Source organism: Leuciscus leuciscus (genome assembly GCF_965113295.1).
Source record: "Leuciscus leuciscus genome assembly, chromosome: 1".
In the NCBI taxonomy this organism is placed as follows: domain Eukaryota; kingdom Metazoa; phylum Chordata; class Actinopteri; order Cypriniformes; family Leuciscidae; genus Leuciscus; species Leuciscus leuciscus.
The window spans coordinates 45,377,664-45,397,877 of record NC_138725.1 but is presented as its reverse complement, the minus strand read 5'-3'; the positions used below and the strand labels follow the sequence as shown (position 1 = coordinate 45,397,877).

The 20,214-nt window shown below is 41.8% G+C and overlaps 1 long non-coding RNA gene across 1 annotated transcript; it reads left to right on the top strand.

The window, feature by feature from the left end:
- The first annotated feature begins 6,525 nt into the window (after positions 1-6,525).
- Positions 6,526-8,193, top strand: LOC309480915. Its single transcript, XR_014199808.1, has 3 exons — positions 6,526-6,642; positions 6,862-6,906; positions 8,122-8,193. It is a non-coding gene; the product is annotated as an uncharacterized lncRNA (long non-coding RNA).
- Positions 8,194-20,214: the final 12,021 nt, after the last annotated feature.

Here is a 20,214-nt window from a genome sequence, read left to right as displayed (position 1 = left end):
TAAGGGAGAGGAAACAGTCAATGACTGTAAAACATCAGATTGATCAGAGATGCATCAGTAGAAGGGAGACAGATGGCATCAAATACAGCATTTTACATTACAGTATGTATGCAATACTGTAAACAGATTACCATGGTAGAGACTGCCGAATTACTGTAACTCAACCTTCATCTGTAAAGGTCCACTACTGTATAGATTCAGTCAAATGGTATAGAGTGAAATCATTTACTGTATTGCCAGCAAACTCTGTTAGCACAGAACCTCATGGCTGTACTTCATCACACCTTTTGATAACACACTGGATAGATACTACAGTATTACAAACATTATGGATTCAATTACTTCTAATGTGGCAACTGTAGCCTGTATTACTGTAGTTATTTCAGCAACAACGGTGATTTGAAACATGTATCTTGCATTGTTTGCTGTTGAATGAACTGATTGTTAAAAGTACTAAACTGAAAGAAGATCATACTGTTGTGTTTCGGTGATTAAACCAAATGTTCTCATTACATATTACAATAACCTTGTGTTTGAAACAATAATTATGTGGACTGAAAAGTGTATAACTGTAATGAAAGCATGAGATCAGGTTTTGAAAGAATGACTAGCTGTGTTACAAGTGTGATCAGTTTGGATTTTCGTACTAAGAGTTTTGAAAATGTACACCTTACTTGTGAAAATAGTACCAAAGTAAAAAAAAAAGAAAGAAAACAGATGTGCTGCTTAATAGATTTGTGTGTGAACCATGCTAAATTCTTTCAGGATTCTTTGAGGAATATAACGTTCAAAAGAACAGCATTTATTTAAAATATACATGTTTTGTAATCATATAAATTATGCATTTTCTGTCACTTTTGATCAATTTAATGCATCCCTGCTGTCATTTATTGTGTGTGTGTGTGTGTGTGTGTGTGTGTGTGTGTGTGTGTGTGTGTGTGTGTGTGTGTGTGTGTGTGTGTGTGTGTGTGTGTGTGTGTGTGTGTGTGCGCGTGTGCGTGCGTGTGTACTTTGTGTAATAATTTTTACTTATAAACTATACTGTATCGTCATGTTTAGTTAAACAACTGAACACAGTACAACCACACTGGCATATTCAGATAAGAGTCAAGTAATTAATGAAGGCAGATTTGAAAAGAAGAGTGGCCTGCTGTTGGGACTAGTTGTCGCAAAAGGGTAATATGTTTTTATTGACTTTACTGGGCAATAGCAGTGAAAATGTCCAAAAGCCTTTTTGTGGTCAGGACTTTAATATATACATCGGTACATCTATGCAAAAGGTAACAATACACTGAAGCAAAAAATGTGACAACTTGCCCCGGTCCTCCCCATACTGCATGCTGCTCTTTGCCAATCATCTTTTTTTTCTTTAAGCTGCACATATTTAGAAAATGCAGTAGTATATTTTTGAGAAATAAGTCATATATATCATTTTGTCTTTCAAAATGAGTGTTCTTTGAACTACAAGAGACTTTTGATGTAGTACTCAGAATGGAGGACAGTAATTAGTTTATCATTATCACTAGCAGTTTTAATGTTTCTCTATGTTTAGACTGGAGTTAACAGCTACAAAGGCTTTTCAAAGCTTTATATTTGGCCCTATTTTCCCTGAGCGAACAAGATAAAGTACAACCTTGTCGCATTCGCACAAAGTCGACTTTGCCATCCTTATATAGCTACCGTGCTCTACAATAAAAAATAAATAAATTGTCCGAAATATCTGCTCCTTTGCTACCCTGTCTTTACTTGCTTAGAGAACTGTCTCATAATCAACTCCAAGAATGAATATTACTGTCATTTGATTTGAGCAGCTCCATCTGAGGCCACAATTGACTGTTTTCCATCCAGCCAATCACCCGTGTCCAATTAAACGATATGTCTCGGTAAAGTTAGGGAACTTCTCAACTCCTTTCTTCTTAGACGCTTTAAGCCAGTCAGCCTCTCTGAGCCTGCAGTCACGCTCTGTGGACACCTGATTAATGCTCTCCACACCATGTCCGAGCAGCAGGGGAAGCTCATCGGACTCCACCTCCAAACACGGCCCCAGGAAGGACACATGAGCTTAAGGGAGCAGAGCTTTGTTTTGCGACGGACAGAAACAGAGTGACTGCATTTACTTTTATCATCGCACCTTATATATCTGCAGACCACTACAGCAAAATGCCATAACATGCCCTTACAAGCGGCGTTCATTTATGCAGCATCCCTGATGTCCAAATGAAATTGGAGGCTATTGATTTTTACTAGCTCAAATTCCCATTTCACAAATTTTTTCATTCACTTAGACTGTAGGAGAGTGTTTGTAATACATATATTCCACCCACACTGGGGACATCGAGATCCAGAGTAACAGAAGAGGATGGTTTTAAATGAAGTCCACAAATACAGCGAGTTGATAAAAACTTTTAGTTTCCAAATTCAATACATAGCCCCTTTAATAAATTTGAATTTATAATATTTTTCTTTAATTAATTAACCTTTTCCCCACTATTGATAAAAATGTTCCCGCCATTTATGACTCAATGCTTACCTACCATTGCCATTTTTTCTTTTTAGCATCAATTTTCAAATGGTAGTGGGTGATGTTATACATCTTCTGAAATAGTACAGCATCTCCAGATCCAAAAACAAACAAAGAAGAAGATCTGTGTGAAACAGATAGGATTAACCTGCTGAAAAATCCAGCATAAACCAGCATGGATTCCAGGTTGCTCCAGGCTGGTTTATGATGGATGGAGCTATAGTGCTGGTCTAGCTGGTCCACAAATACTCCTGCTTCCCATGACCAGCAAACCAGCAACCAGCTAGTCCCAGCATGCAAATCATCCCTTATGCTGGTGACCAGCAATGCTAGATTTATCAGCAGGGTAAGCTAGCGGGATCATCAAATGTTCAACAGCATATTTACATTTACATTTACATTTATTCATTTAGCTGACGCTTTTTATCCAAAGCGACTTACAATTGCTATATATGTCAGAGGTCGCACGCCTCTGGAGCAACTAGGGGTTAAGTGTCTTGCTCAGGGACACATTGGTGTCTCACAGTGGATTCGAACCCGGGTTTCTCACACCAAAGGCATGTGTCTTATCCACTGCGCCACTACCACCCCTATAGCATATAAATAAAAACTGCCTAATGTTACCAAATGAAATGTCGAACCCACAAAGAGGTATACAACTGTGCAAGCTTTGGGGCTGTTTATGGCCTTGATCTATGTTTTGATCATCATTCTGAATCCGACTATTCTGGGGGCCATGCAAGTTTTGTGAATATGAGCAAAAATGCTGTTGGGGAGAGAGTTAATTAATTTTCAGCCTCTTCATATACTGTACACAAATAACTATTCTTTGCCAATTGTAATCTCACATGCTCTCATATAAAATTGTGTCTTTGTAAAAAAGTTGCTTGTATGTATTTTTGTAGGATGTCCCTGCTGTTAATGTTGTTTCATTGCATTGCAGTAGGTGAAGTGAAGCCTGTAACTCTTCTGATTGGGGTGTTAATGTAATTCATATATTCATACATCTGTGTGCATGATTTATTCACCCAGAATAACATTCATCCCTAATTTTGTCATAATTTTGCTCATCCAATAATTGCCATAACTATTTTTTAAATGTCATCTGTCTTGATTGAATGTCTTGTTTAACAAGGAAAACACACACACACATGCACTTTCTCATTCACTTTACCTGAGTTGTGTATGACACACACACATCCTTAAACCCATTTAATGGCTGCAGTGGTTAGTGTTAGCTAATTGATATGACTCGTATGTCCTCATGGACGTGTACTCCTCAATACCATTTTAATGACCTTTGAAAGTTTTGCTAGAAACAACTCATTAATTTTCATAGATGGAGATCAGGAAGTGTTAATGCAGTCATGTGTCACTGCATGATTTAAAAAATGCAGTGCTGGTGCTGTTTATTCAACGATTCATTTAGACAAGTAGAATGTGTTGTCTTGAAAACATCCAAAGGCACAGAACTGCAATTGCTTTCGACTGCTCCTTCTCCAGGCTTTTAATAAATTATTTACTTATTAACAACCTGCCTAATGGCCAGAATTTAACACTGTGTTACCTGTGTTTCTATTCTTAAGGCCAATTCACACTGCACCAGAAACGGTAAATACTTTGTCGGTTCAGTGTGTTACTCCTGTCGTTGTTGGTCGGCTCTTGTTTTTCGCAGACTTAACAACCGAATCTGTGTTTGTTGGAACTTGAAATCTCTGAAGTGATGTACTGTAATCTTGTGACTGACGCCATCAATCGGTGTCTGTCGGGGCCTTGTGAATTGGCCTTTAAAGGGGTCATGAAATGTTTTGACATATAAGAGGACTTTTTACCATTAAAACATCCTGCAAGTTTCATAGCTTAAAATGTCCTCATTATAAACTATGGAAATAAAATAATGACAAATGTTTTTGAAACAAAAAAGCTCGTTGAATTGCACAACTCGAAAAAATAGCCTATCCATTACATTAAACCTGCTTGCATTTTAAAGCATTGTATTTTCAGGGCTTGTATTTTTATAGGCTGAAATTCAACATGATTGTATATTTCACACACTTTGTCATTATTAAAAATTCAATAATCCATATTCAATTTTCAGATTTCACTTCCAAAATGTTCATTCTGTTTAAAAATACAACCTATAATATTTGACCGGCAATTTTCGGTCCATTTTATTTCGCTTTACAAATTCGCTTCCACAAATTCAGTGGTTCAAATTCGACAGAAAATTCAACATTTGACATCCGGGAACAGCAGGAATATCAGTAGATTGCCGATTGATGATCTCCATAGCTGTTAGTCGTCCTCACCAGCAGGGGGTGCAAGCGGCTGTTGACGCAGAAAACTATAGAGCAACAGGTGAGAGACTCATTAATTCGTTGAATTACAGAAATGGAGCAAGCAGTAGGCTATTTGTGAATACTATCAGAGCGATGAATTGTGATTATCATATGGAAAAGCTGATAAAGATACAAAAGCTGTGTTTACATTGAAGTTTTCACTATTAGGCTACTTTTGTACATGTAAGTTTTGCACAGCTTTCTCTGTCGTGATTATGTTATTCCCCGATGCTGATGTACAGATCAAACGTTAAATCCGAGGTAGTAGACATATATTTCTCTCGGTAGTTTAGTTTTCTTAACTTTATATTGCGGTGCTGTGCTGCAGAACTGCATGGGGATTTCCTCAATACCTCACTCTCCAGGATTACCCTGCGGTCTCAGGACACTCAAAGTAACTCAATGGACAAAATACAGTGATATAAAAGACCAAACTCCCACCTTATTGGGGATGTAGGCTATATTAATAGGCTACAGGCAAGCAGATGGACCAGAATATGAACGTAACGCAAAGTTTCACGCTAAGCAATTCCCAGTGAAGTATGCCCAGTGGCATAAGTTTAACAAAGCATTTATTTAATCAGTCTCCAAAAACAGCTCATTTTGATATTGCAGGATCTGTGACATCACACAGGCAAATACATTTACATACTGTAGTACATCATTGCCCCATAGGCCTCACCCACTGGCATTAAGTCACTTAACAACTGACATTTGCCTGCAATGTAAGAATCACGTCAAATGCAATTAGAACCCATTATAATCACTGATGCTGTCTACACTGGATACAGTATACAATTACGTGTTGTTTCTGACACTCCAAGCACTTGAGTCTGTCGACAACAGGACAAATGGAAGAAAGAACCTTAGTTTTGACATGTAGTTTAAACAGCTCGTTTGCATCCTTGTACAGACTTCAGAAGGATCTCAGCGTCGAAAACAAGTGGATGATTTACTGTCCCATATCGCATCAGATGTGTATATGTTTGAGAGCATTTTGTATACAAGATGCATAATAGATGCCATTATGCTGCGTAATAGAGTTCACAAATAAACTTTTGACAGATGAAGCAGCCAACTATATTGGATCTGACAGCAGCTGCATCACAAATGATTAAATGAAAGTAAGATTATATACAAATTAAATGTTTTCAAAACACTTACTCTTCACACACAATAGCAAGTGAATTATTTTGGTTTCATATGCAATGTTAACAAATTATAACTGGCCATTTACTGACAAGCCTAAAAAGGAACCACCCCTCAAAAACAGAACATTTCAAAGAGTCAGAATGAAGGTTGAAAATAATCGGTTATCCGCTTTGTGTGTTTAACAAAAAAAAAAGAGAAAACAAAAGTGAACTATTAAAATAAAAAACCATGTCAAGACCCCTTTAAAGCCAAACTGAAAACCATTTGTACCACCTTGATGACTCATTAACAAACTGGGACAAATCTGCTAATTGAGATTAATTAAAAGTCACTCATCATACAAGCTTATGTATCCCACATCTAACGTTTATATCTTGGGACTCATTGACCTCCACTGAATGAAGACAACAATATGTGTTGTTTGGTCTTCATTCAGTGGTCAACTGTGGAGGACTGTTTTGAGACACAGCGAAACGACTTGGAATCAATGAAAACAGGAAAACAAATTACTTATGGATCATCATCTTTTAATGTGCTTTGACAGTTAGTCACAAATCTCCTGTTAATATTGGCCAAACTATTCACAAACCAGCCAAAGAACCAGACCCCTCAGCATCATCCTGGCTGAAGGTGGCATTCATAGAACCCTGAGCATCATCCTGGCTGAAGGTGGCAGTCACAGAACCAGAACCCTGAGCATCATCCTGGCTGAAGGTGGCATTCACAGAACCGGACCCCTCGGCATCATCCTGGCTGAAGGTGGCATTCACAGAACCGGAACCCTGGGCATCATCCTGGCTGAAGGTGGCATTCACAGAACCGGAACCCTGAGCATCATCCTGGCTGAAGGTGGCATTCACAGAACCGGACCCCTCAGCATCATCCTGGCTGAAGGTGGCATTCACAGAACCGGACCCCTCAGCATCATCCTGGCTGAAGGTGGCATTCACGGAACCCTGGGCATCATCCTGGCTGAAGGTGGCATTCACGGAACCCTGGGCATCATCCTGGCTGAAGGTGGCATTCACGGAACCCTGGGCATCATCCTGGCTGAAGGTGGCATTCACGGAACCCTGAGCATCATCCTGGCTGAAGGTGGCATTCACGGAACCCTGAGCATCATCCTGGCTGAAGGTGGCATTCACGGAACCCTGAGCATCATCCTGGCTGAAGGTGGCATTCACGGAACCCTGAGCATCATCCTGGCTGAAGGTGGCATTCACGGAACCCTGAGCATCATCCTGGCTGAAGGTGGCATTCACGGAACCCTGAGCATCATCCTGGCTGAAGGTGGCATTCACGGAACCCTGAGCATCATCCTGGCTGAAGGTGGCATTCACGGAACCCTGAGCATCATCCTGGCTGAAGGTGGCATTCACGGAACCCTGAGCATCATCCTGGCTGAAGGTGGCATTCACGGAACCCTGAGCATCATCCTGGCTGAAGGTGGCATTCACGGAACCCTGAGCATCATCCTGGCTGAAGGTGGCATTCACAGAACCCTGAGCATCATCCTGGCTGAAGGTGGCATTCACAGAACCCTGAGCATCATCCTGGCTGAAGGTGGCATTCACAGAACCCTGAGCATCATCCTGGCTGAAGGTGGCATTCACAGAACCCTGAGCATCATCCTGGCTGAAGGTGGCATTCACAGAACCCTGAGCATCATCCTGGCTGAAGGTGGCATTCACAGAACCCTGAGCATCATCCTGGCTGAAGGTGGCATTCACAGAACCCTGAGCATCATCCTGGCTGAAGGTGGCATTCACAGAACCCTGAGCATCATCCTGGCTGAAGGTGGCATTCACAGAACCCTGAGCATCATCCTGGCTGAAGGTGGCATTCACAGAACCCTGAGCATCATCCTGGCTGAAGGTGGCATTCACAGAACCCTGAGCATCATCCTGGCTGAAGGTGGCATTCACAGAACCCTGAGCATCATCCTGGCTGAAGGTGGCATTCACAGAACCCTGAGCATCATCCTGGCTGAAGGTGGCATTCACAGAACCCTGAGCATCATCCTGGCTGAAGGTGGCATTCACAGAACCCTGAGCATCATCCTGGCTGAAGGTGGCATTCACAGAACCCTGAGCATCATCCTGGCTGAAGGTGGCATTCACAGAACCCTGAGCATCATCCTGGCTGAAGGTGGCATTCACAGAACCAGAACCCTGAGCATCATCCTGGCTGAAGGTGGCATTTACAGAACCGGACCCCTCAGCATCATCCTGGCTGAAAGTGTACTGCAGATAGACAGAGTTAGAACTGGATGCACCAACTTGATTGTCTGCAGAGAAGGAGAAAAGGAAGTTTACATTAACAACAAAATAACCATGTAGAGCACATTAGGTTAAGAAACACAAAAAAGGAGAAATCCAATGATCCATCTTCAACTGCAGAGCCAAAAACTGAGAAACACATTAATAATAAAAAAATAAAAAAATAAAAAAAGTATATTTACTACAAGTAAAATAAATAAACTCACCATGCCATACCAATTGAAGACAAAGAACCACCAACAAAGTAATTTTGCTTAAACCCATTCTATAACAGAAACTGACACACTAAAACACTAAGAAAACCAATGTAAGCATACAGATAAAGTTTCAAAACAAACAGGTCTTTTAAAGCCAAACAGAAATCTGTACCACCTGGATGACTCGTTAACTCATTATTGGGGCGGATCTGCTAATTAACGAGATCAATGATTAATTAATCAATCAGCATTTAAGCTGATGTTATATCCCATAGAACTGTCTAATAATAATTGTCGCCATTATTGTGATAATGGTGTCAGTCACAAAACCCCCCAAAAAAGTATTACATTTATCTCGCCTAAATATTTGGCCTCATAGCATTTTTACAATGGGGTAATATTGTTGTTAACAATTTACACAACACAAGAAAGCTTGATTTAATTATTTTTTTAATTAAATTGAAAAAAGTAGCACAAATAAATACAATACAATAAAGATACAAATAAAGAGAAACGTTTTTTAATAGGTCTAACACTATAGCATTCACCATTTATAGCATTTTATATGTAGCTACTGTATATGCACACATAGAAACCATATCTCAGAGAGCGTGTGAGGTAAACTGGTAAGACTTAAAAAGACGTGCAAATGATAAACTTTAGTCACGATGCACTGCTGGCCCGATTGTGTAAATGAATATTCCGTCATGTCCCGACTCCTAAGCGCGAGAGAGTAGACAGTATCGCCGTCTGCAGCGCGCTTGACGCTTGCCTTGTGCAAAATCCATTTTGAGAGGCAAAGAGAGAAGACGCGGCAGCAACCCTGAACACTCACGCTGTTTGTGAAATTGTGTCTCGCAGATGGTTTTAAAAAGACTGATTTGATTTTATAATCTGTGTGGATTAATTTACTAATACATCCTAGGCTACATGCTAAAGTGAATCAATGGTTGCGGGAATTCCCCGCATTATAAGTGGGAGACCTGCGGAAATGATTAGAATTATGCGCAATACCCGCAATCCCACTCCGAGCCCTGCTTTAGAGTAATATCATGGGGAGTAAACTAGATTAATGTTGGTCAAACTGTTCCTTCAAACTACTTCTGCAAGACAGTAGGGCTCCTTAATCACTATGAATATCGCAATATCTGCAAAATATAATTGCAGAAACTTTTTTCCTATTACAGTCTTCAAAGAAATTAAACTGGGAAGAATCAATGTTCACTGAACTTCACAGCTGAAGATTTGTTGGGTCAAACCTGACCTCAAAAGGCAGGCCTCCTGTTATCCACATGACAAGCCATTACAAACTAATCTAAGTGGCTGTAAAATCTTAGCAAATCTAAAAGCAAGATGAAGTTAACAAAAACCAACCAAGCAACCCATTCCAATAGACATAAAATTGTACTTTGATACACAGAATCTTGAATCATGTTAAGTTAAATAGACAGGGGCCAAAACAGAACCGGACCCCTCAGCATCGTCCTGGCTGAAGGTAGTGTTGACAGAACGGGACCCCTCAGCATTGTCCTGGCTGTAGGTGGCGTTGATAGAACGGGACCCCTTAGCATTGTCCTGGCTGAAGGTGGCGTTGACAGAACGGGGCCCCTCAGCATTGTCCTGGCTGAAGGTGCCGTTGACAGAACGGGACCCCTCAGCATTGTCCTGGCTGAAGGTGCCGTTGACAGAACGGGACCCCTCAGCATTGTCCTGGCTGAATGTGGCGTTGACAGAACGGGACCCCTCAGCATTGTCCTGGCTGTAGGTGGCGTTGACAAAACGGGACCCCTCAGCATTGTCCTGGCTGAAGGTGGCGTTGACAGAACGGGACCCCTCAGCATTGTCCTGGCTGAAGGTGGCGTTGACAGAACGGGACCCCTCAGCATTGTCCTGGCTGAAGGTGGCGTTGACAGAACGGGACCCCTCAGCATTGTCCTGGCTGAAGGTGGCGTACAAATAATTGGTCCCTTCAACATCATCCCAGCTGAAAGTAACCTGCAAACTGTACAGCGTTAGAACTGGATACACTGACTTGATTGTCAAGTCAAGTCAGTCAAGTCAGGGTTTATTTATATAGCACAAGTTTAACACAACCGTAGTTGATCCAAAGTGCTTTACAGTATAATACAAAAGATAAAATAAAAACAAAATAAGAGAAAAGGTAGTAGTATAAAAAAGAGAGATAAAATCAAATATCAAAACCATTCAGTGTGTATACATACAGTACATACATAACGTAGAACACCGAGTTATTTAAAAAACATACACAATATTACTCAAATGCAAGAGAGTAAAAATGGGTCTTTAAGATGGATTTAATAGAAACCAGAGATGGAGAGGTCCTAATAGTTAAAGGTAAATTGTTCCAGAGCTTTGGGGCAACTACAGAAAAAGCTCGATCACCTTTTGATTTACACCGGGAGCGTGGGACAGATAAGAGTGACTGATCACAAGATCTTAGTGACCTAGAGGCTGTGTATGGCCTAATAAGATCACAAATATAATCTGGGGCCGAGCTATGTAGGGCCTTGTATGTGAAAATAAGGATCTTAAAGTCGACTCTAAATTTTATTGGTAGACAATGCAATGAGGCAAGAACAGGGGAGATGTGATCCCTTTTCTTAGTTCCTGTTAGCAATCTGGCTGCTGAATTTTGAACCATTTGTAACCGAGACAGTGTAGTTTGAGGTAGGCCAACGTACAGAGAATTGCAGTAGTCCAATCGAGAGGAAATTAGCGCATGAATCACAATTTCAAGGTCTTTACTAGATAGAAAGTTTTTCACTTTTGCTATAGATCGTAGTTGAAAAAAGCTACTCTTTACAACTGCATTTACATGCTTGTCAAATTGGAGAAGAGGGTCAAAGTAGACTCCAAGGTTTTTTGCATAATTGTGTAAGTTGTAAGGGACCTAACTGTGTTTTAATGGAGTTGTTGGTAGCAGCAGGACACAGTAGAAGCACTTCAGTTTTATTTTCATTCAGTTGCAGTGAGTTATTTGTCATCCAGGTCTTGACTTCGTTAAGGCATGTAAAGAGGTTGTCTAATGAAAAGTAATTTCCTGGTTTGATTGGGAGATATAATTGGAGGTCGTCAGCGTAACAGTGATAATTTATGTTATATTTCTTGAATATTGAGCCTAAAGGTAACATGTAGAGGGAAAACAAAAGGGGGCCAAGAATGGATCCCTGTGGAACGCCACAATGGATCGACGCAGAGGGTGAAGTGAATGACCCGATATTTACAGAGAAGGTCCTCCCCTGCAAGTATGAGGCGAACCACTGTAGAGCAAGGCCCTCTACTCCAACAAAATACTCCAGTCGTCTCAGTAGAATATTATGATCAATGGTGTGGTCCCGGGTGGTGGTCCCGGGTGGTGGTGGCGCAATGGATAAGACACATGCCTTTGGTGTGAGAGACCCGGGTTCGAATCCACTGTGAGACACCAATGTGTCCCTGAGCAAGACACTTAACCCCTAGTTGCTCCAGAGGCGTGCGACCTCTGACATATATAGCAATTGTAAGTCGCTTCGGATAAAAGCGTCAGCTAAATGAATAAATGTAAAATGTAAATGTAAATGTAATGGTGTCAAATGCAGCACTCAGATCTAAAAGTATCAGGATAACGGAAGACCCGGAATCGATAGACAATAGGATGTAATTTGTAACCTTCAGCAGTGCTGACTCAGTGCTATGCAGCACTCTAAAACCAGATTGAAATGGGTCTAAAATATTAAAAGTATTCAGATAAGAGGTAAACTGTAACAAGGCAGCTTTTTCCAAAATCTTTGAAATAAAAGGTTTAGAGATAGGCCGGTAGTTGTTATGCACGGTGTGGTCAAGGTGATGTCCTTTCAATAGGGGCTGTACGATAGCATGTTTAAAACTTTCAGGGAAAACCCCATTTATTAAAGAGCTATTTATTATAGCTAAGAGGATGGGGCAGATTGTGTCTAAAACTTCTCTAAACAGACGTCCAGGCAATACATCTGATTGACAGAATGTGAATTTCATCTGAGAGATAATGTTAAGTAATTGAGATGAAGACACTGGTTGAAAGTTTGTAAAACGACTCGATGTAAGGACCAGTTCAGAGTGATCTATGTAAAGAGGAGAGAGGCGTAATCTAATATTCTGTATTTTCTGAACAAAAAATTCAGAAAATTGTGTGCACATCTCAAGATTCACATCCGGAACTGAACAAACCACAGGATTAAGAACCGAATGTATGGTTTTGAACATAACTTTTGGCCTATTGGCATTTTTTGCAATCAGGTTTGAGAAATATTTGGATTTTTCCTCACTAACAGAGTGTTGATAGACTGTTAAGCGATCTTTCAAAATTTGGTAGGACACTTGAAGCCCATCCCTTTTCCACCTGCGCTCGGCCCTCCTGCACTCTTGTCTGAGAGTACGAGTAGATGCATTTAACCAGGGCTGAGGATTGGATCTGACCTTACACTTCTTGCGCTTAAGTGGAGCAACTGTGTTTAGAGCAGTACAACTGTTTAGAGCAGTACAACAGATGGATCCATACAAGGTGACAAATAAGCATTGGAGTTTGAAAGTAGTTTGGAATAAGATTCGGAGAACTCGAGAGCAGTAGTTGCATGAAAAACACGAGAATAGTGTACAGGACGAGAGAGGATAGGCTGAGTATATGAAATAACAGGCTCAAACACCACAGGGAAATGATCAGAAATGCCAGTATCAAATACTTCACAGACTTACAAGTACAGAGAAACCGTGAGACAAAACAAGGTCCAGTGTATGGCCTAAAATATGTGTCAGCCTGGAGACATACTGTACAAAGTTAAGTGAGTCCATAAGGTTCAAAAAGTTTTTAAACATCGGTTTAGATGGGCAGCAGACATGGATGTTGAAATCCCCCAATACCAACAGCCTGTCACAGCGAGACACTTGGTTTGACAGAAACTCAGAAAACTCGTGAATAAAGTTTGTATTGACTTTGGGAGGTCTATACACTAAAACACAAAGTAGGGGGCCATTTAGCTCAATTTTTAGGAGTTGTGCCTCAAAACTAGAAGAGTCATCTGTAGGCATAAGTCTGCATTTGAATGAGTTTCTAAAGATCGTGGCTAAGCCACCACCGTGACCACTTGGCCTAGGGGTGCTATAGAAAGAACAGTCAGATGGGGATAGCTCACTAAGAGACGACTGGTCACCATTTTTTAACCATGTTTCGGTCACAAATAAAACGTCCAGTGCATAAGAAGTAAAAAAAGTCATTTAAAATGAAGGTTTTATTTGACAATGACCTGGCATTGACTAGAGCCATTTTAAGTGTCGTTGATGATGTGGTAGTGTCCAGTGGAGTCCTTGATGAAACATATTCCAGACGACGGAGATGCGCAAAGTTCCCGTTTCCATTCTCATGACATGTTTTATTATGCAGTCGGCGAGAGGAAGACCAAACGACGGGTATAGTACATCCATCAGCCGAGATTGTAGAAGCGTTTATTGCACACTGTTTGCGACGGGAACCCCGGTGTATATAGCGAGGCTGGCGAGCAATTCCAAGAGCAACACAGTTATTGTAGAGTCTGGTAGGCAGTTTTGGCCGGGCTTTTGGGTTTAAATGATACAAATCCAGAGACGAATACAAAAAAAAACATATTATAAATCCACAAGCCAGAAGGCAGCAAGGAGACCTGGGACACCGAGCAAAAATCAGTAAAAGCAGAAAAAAGACCCACGACGAGCATCAGAAGAAAAAGCATCCTACAGCGTATAACGTTACTCGCTGAAAAACTAGCCAGATTTTAAAAACCGCGTTAGCCAGCACACCGAGCAACTAAGCCACTTCACAGCGCAAGTATATGAAAAAGGCAACCCTTTCTGCAGAGAGGGAGAGCTAATATCAAATTTTTTGTTGCTAATATCAGAAATAGCAATAACCATGTAAAGGGTGATTGTATAAACTCATATTATTTAGGACAAGAGCATGTTAGATTAAGAAACAGAAAAAAGTCTACAGATCACTCCAGGAGAAATCTAAGGATCCATCTTCAACTGCGGAGCTGAATACTGAGAAACACAATGCCATTAAAAAAAAAAAAAACATACAAGTAAACAAACCCATTCTATAACTCAAACTGAGCTACTAACCATACAAGTTAAAGTTTCAAACCAACCAGATCTTTTAAAGATGCTTTGTGGCTTTTAGTTCATGTTGATTAGCTCTGGCTCTGCAATAAACTGGCCATCCGTCCAGGTTGTTTCAATAGATATGGATGATTAGCTTTGAGGTCAACTGCATGCCAGTGTACTCCAAAAACTGACAAACTGTTTATGTTCCACCCCAACTTCCTGTAAGAAAACCGGAATTAAAACTGTGCTTATCAAGCACTTCATGTGGTCTTTATCCAAAACAACAGAAGAACAAATGAGAAAAGGCATGAAAGACCTTCCTAAAGACAGTCCGATTACAACATGCTTGAATTTAAAATGTCTGGAGGTCTGGCACTAACAAGCATCCAAGCAGCTGTCACTGTCTTTCTGTGCAGTTATCACAGCGTTTCACTGATCTAGGTCAAGGCTGCTGGCAGAACTACAGGAGAAATTGAGCCAAATTTTTCATTTAAACAGAAAGATTCTGATGACGAAGCCTAGTTTGTTTCATGTGCCAGACGTTTTCTAATTTTGTCAATTTGTGAAATGCCAGTGCGTCTGTGCTAATGAAAAGCAAAGCATCAAAGATGCTGTATGTGTGAACCGCTTGGCATCACAATGTACACATTAAACCTCTTTTGTACTGAGATTAGTTTTATCACTAACTTCTGTTAATTTTAATTAGATTCTTCCATTCCTTTACATTTCAGTTTAATTCAATTAACTCAATCTTTTCAAATGTTAGCTTTTAATTTGAATTCTGTTCTTTGCATGTGCCAACTCGGATGTGTAATTTCCTCCATCAAAAGAGCTCTGTGAGGATATACTGTAAGAATAAATTATTTAAAAATATGTATGGAAGAGTGCAGCAGTAATCTGACATCAGCAGAAATTACGTAGAGGCCAGTCACACAAATGTGTTTTTTAAAATGTCATTCTCTCATACCCATCACCCATTCGGTACTCTATTCTGCACGTTCATCTCAGTGTTCCAGCGTCCTGTCAAGGCTTCTGGAGTGTGGGCCACGTTTCCCCTGCCAAACGTCTGGGCTTGCCCTGGGCTCTTTCTCTTCCACTTTCCCTCAGTTCTTCTACTATTCCTTCAGAAAGCTCCAGTCTGTCTAGATTAAAGACGGTGTGAAATTGATGCTTGGATGCTTTCAAAGGGCTTCTGCTTTATCTTATTTTCCGTAAAGCCTCAAACCTCACTTTGCACCCTTATCAGTACTTCCCTGAATAATCTGTGATGGCACTACCATATTTATTTATTTTTTTGTCCTAAAATAAAATATCCAGTATATCCGTAAATGTTGAGATTATCATCTCTTACAGACGTTCTGACTGCAGCTGCATAATAACTGTTTTTAATGTGCAGTATTTTGTTTTCCGAACTGGTTATTTTTTCAAAAACTCATTTTTAATTATTTTTATTTTGCATGTGTATCCAGAACGAGGAGACTGTGCCTTTACTTTGACAGGTGAGGTGATAGGGCAGATGAAGTTTAAAGTCTCGGTAAAGCAGCATTTGTTCTTGTTTTTCCTCTGACGAACGAACGTGTGGATTGTTCTCCTATACTGGCGCGTTGAAAGAACTGCAGTTGCGTAATTGCTGGCTTTTGACATTCTTCTTTCAGATGAATACAATCAGAGTTATATTATTTGTTTTATTTATAGTTTATTTGGTAGGGACAGATACAGTGAACACAGATTATCTTCTCGAAGCAATCCCATGTCAGTATCATAGTGTCTATAGCCAAGGCTAATTCACAACACCGGTCCCTAGAATGTCCTGGCTCTGCCAAGCTTTATAATGTCAGTGAATGGTTGTTTCTGTTTTGAAGTCCATAATGAAGTGCATCCATCCATGATAAAAGTCCTCCACAAGGCTCATGGGGGTTAATAAAGGCCTTCTGAAGTTAAGCGATGCGTTCGTGTAAGAAAAATATCCATATTTAAAACTTTATCGACTAAAATAACTAGCTTCCGGCAGACCGCCATACGCATCGATTTACGGTGGAAGAGTGACCCTTGACCTGACGCATGAAGTAATGACGAATGCGGAAGCACAGAGGATAGATCAAAACAAAACCAGTCACGAATTAGAAGTCTAAAACAACCATTTTTAAAGAGAAATGTCAGAGGAGCTTGAGTTTGTTGCCCAGCCCTGTTTGTTTGAACCGTGAGAGGCGTCTAAACGATACTCCTACATCCTACGTCATACATGCGTCACAAGTTACTCTTGTGGCGGAAGTCGACTTGCGTAGTATGCGTACGGTCATCTGCCGGAAGCTAGTTATTTTAGTCGATAAAGTTTTAAATATGGATATTTTTCTTACACGAATGCATCCCTTCACTTCAGAATTCCTTTATTAACCCCCATGAGCAGTGTGGAGGACTTTTATCATGGATGGATGCACTTTTATGGACTTCAAAACAGAAACAACCATTCACTGCCATTTATTTTTTTCTTTGTTTTATTTGTGGAATAGGGTGATTTTTATGTGCACTAAAGATGTAAAATGGTTTTAATTACAGGCCTCAAATCCTTCATGGGTTTAGCGGCCACTGTTTCTTTTCCCGCAAAAATGTAAGATTTATTCGTTGCTTTGTTATTCTGTTTGTTTATCTTTGAGGCTTGTTTTTTTTTATTGTTTTTTTTACTGTATGTAGGCCTATGTGTATATTAAATTTATCTGAATTCCATGCCATTGTAGATTAATGTGATTGTATGGTCCTCATCTTTGTGTAAATCTTCTGTTTTATTTATTGGTGTATCTCTGAATGGGAGCTCTTATTTTTAGCTTTAAATATGGAGTTTAGTTCAATTATTGTTAGTATATATATATATATATATATATATATATTCATTCACCTGGGGCCCGTTCTTCGTTCGTCGCTAACTCAGTTAGCTGGATTTGATTGTTGGCAATTTGGCATGATCTTGGATTGTTTGGTTCCCTTTCAAGGGAACTCGCGTTGCGTCGAATTGACGCTATGGGGAACGCTTTGCGTGATGACGTCTTGAAGCACATGTAAAATCAGTCCAATGGTGTGGCGGAACGTCAGAGGCGGGTGACGTCACGTACCAGGAAGCTATAAAAGCCGGCCCGAAACAGAAAACGAAAGCTTTCTGAGTCTTCAGTTGCGCTCTGTGTGAAATCTGTCTGTATATTTGGTGTTGTCTGTCTATATCATATATATATATATATATTCAGTATGGCGAGCAAGCAGCAGTTTAGAGTGTGTGTCCATCCCTGCCCGCGTTATTTAACGGGAGGTGATACTCACGCTCTTTGTGTTGTTTGTTTGGGTGAGGAGCATGCCCAGTCAGCACTCGAGGGTGGTGACTGTGTGCATTGCGACGCGCTTCCATTGCGTTCGCTCCGATCCCGCTTGGCTCGGTTCAATCCCGATCGCGTTCCCCAGGGCTCGGGTCCCGCCGCTGCCGAGGCACGGCGGCAATCACAGACCTGGGGTTCGCAAATGGATCTATCAGTGGATGTTGAGACGGGCTCTGCCTTATCTCAGCCTCCTTCTGATAGATCCAGTGCCTCTCATCAGGGTGTGGAAGCACGCATTGCGGTTTCTTCCCCCCCGATGGAGGCACCAATACTGCAATTGTCCAGCTCTGAGGAGTTGGACGTTGTTAGTATTGACGCTGAGTCTGAGGATTCGCCACCTCAGTCTCATGCGTTTGAAGAATTGCTTGATGTTATCACTAGAGCTGTCGAGCGATTATCTATTGAGTGGCCAATAGATAGGCAGGGCGCTTGTTCGAAAAGCAAGCTCGACGAACGTTTCCTGCCATCTCGTGCACAGCCTCAGTGCAGAAGCCTTCCATTTTTCCCCAATCTCCACATCGTGGGGGAAACCAGTGTCATATCGAGTGTATACTGCACAAACATCACACTATTCATCCATTCACAATTATAAAGAGCATGGTTATGGGGAGATGCCGAGGGTGGAAGAGACGCTCGCGAGCTATCTCTCTCCAGCAACGGCATCTTCTCTGAAGGCTCCTGCACTTCCATCCAAGCCAGTAAAAGTTACATCTTCCCTGGTTCATAAAGCTTATGCCGCCGCCGGTCAAGCTGCAGCGTGTTTACATACAATGTCCATAATGCAGGCTTACCAGGCTGAGTTATTGGGTGATTCTGAGGATGGCGGGGGTATTAGTGCTGATACGGTGTCTGAACTGCGTAGAGCCACAGATTTGTCTCTCAGGGCCACCAAGGAGACGGCTAAATCCATCGGCCGCTCTATGGCAGCCCTGGTGGCCACTGAGAGGCATCTGTGGCTCAACTTAAGTGACATAAAGGACAAAGAAAAACATGTTCTTTTAGATGCACCAGTATCCACTCAAGGGTTATTTGGAGAGGCAGTTAACAGTGCTGTAGCTAAATCACAAGAAGCTTCAAAACAGGCAGCTGCACTTCAGAAACTTCTCCCCCGCCGTTCTTTCATTGAGGCTGCTGAGCGGGAGCAGCCTCACTCATCTAAAAAGAGCGCTGAGCACCGTGCCACTCAGAAACAGAGCGTTTCCTCCCGTGCTCCCCCACAAAAAGCTCGGGGACACGGAGGGCGCTCTCAAACCCAGCAGTCTTCGAGGGGTAAAACGGATCTGCGGACCGTTATTACCGCCAAGAAGGCTGCTGGGAAAAAGTCCTGATGTCTGAGGGCTCAGGACAAATGAGGGTAGTCCCCCCGAAGCAGAGCGGTTAACACCTCTTTTCACGGTGCCCGTCTCTCTTCGGTGCCCTCAGGGGACCGTTCTGCCAACCCTGCCGCCTCCGGTGTTACAGGGCGCAGCGGTCTCCGGCGAGCACATATCTCAAGGTCCACCCGGAAACGTAGTGGCCTCGGGATGCCCGCCCCCTCTGAGGAGGGTGCTAGAGCAGTCTGTTCGGTCGTTCCCTGCCGGTGCGCCGTTACAGGGCGACGAACCGACTACTCAACAGCAACACAATCCAGAAACCAGTCTCGAGAGGCTGGTACCTCTAGTAGAATCTTTGACAGCGTGGAAGCTACTGTCAAATGTTTCTCGTTGGGTCCTGCAGACCGTGGCAAAAGGGTATCAGATACAATTCTAGAAACGCCCAACTCGGTTTATGGGGGTCCTGCCCACAGTGGTGGGCCCCGAGCAGGTTCTGGTTATGGAACAGGAAGTAAACACTCTGTTAGAGATAGGGGCCATAGAATATGTACCTCCCTCCGACAGGGAAACCGGGTTTTACAGCCGGTACTTCATAGTTCCAAAGAAGGACGGGGGATTGCGTCCCATTTTAGATCTTCGAGTTCTGAACAAGTCATTCATTCAGCTCAAGTTCAAAATGTTAACATTGAGACAAATCGTGTCACAGATCAGGTCCGAGGACTGGTTTGTCACTATAGACCTCAAGGACGCATATTCCCATATTTCCATCCGTCCTTGTCATTGGAAGTTCCTGAGGTTTGCTTTCGGGGACAAAGCATACCAATATCGAGTTCTTCCATTCGGCCTGGCTTTATCACCCCGCACTTTCACCAAATGCGTGGATGCAGCTCTGGCGCCTCGGCGCCTCCAGGGTATTCGCATCATGAACTACATCGACGAT